The following is a 535-nucleotide window of genomic DNA, read 5'->3' as shown; positions in this document are numbered from 1 at the left end:
CTAATCTGTATCTAGATTATTTCAAATTATCTAAGCGCAACACTGGATACAGATAAAGATGTCATATATTTTAATTATTTAGATAAAGATAAAATAAAACAATTATTACATCTAGATGAACATCTAGATAATTTTATCTAGATAACGGAAAACACTGTTCAAGTATTACGAGTCGTCTAATTGTCTATTGTATACATAATTCAACGTTGATGTTGACAATAACAGAGAAAGAGAATCTATAAATAAGTAATAGAGTGTATAACTTCAACAACTTCGCTGATCCTCGACACATGTAGGTATGTTCTTCGCAATTTTCCATTCATCTAGTTTTACTTATGGCTTCGCTTGTCGTCATAAGTGTCTTGAATTGTTTTAAGTTTGCTGTGGTTTAGAGGGGATTTGTAAGAAAAAACGGCACATTTGTGGAACTAAAACATATTTAATTTCTTATCGGATGAAATAAGAGACCTGATTTCGGCAACATCTCATCGTATATCCTTCGGTGAGCAATTTCATGCATAATTTATTCTCCGTT

Source organism: Pseudomyrmex gracilis, unplaced genomic scaffold, assembly GCF_002006095.1.
Source record: "Pseudomyrmex gracilis isolate BER0280 unplaced genomic scaffold, ASM200609v1 scaffold_60, whole genome shotgun sequence".
Classification (NCBI taxonomy): Eukaryota; Metazoa; Arthropoda; class Insecta; order Hymenoptera; family Formicidae; genus Pseudomyrmex; species Pseudomyrmex gracilis.
The sequence above is the reverse complement of the archived record's forward strand: the minus strand, read 5'-3'. Positions refer to the sequence as shown.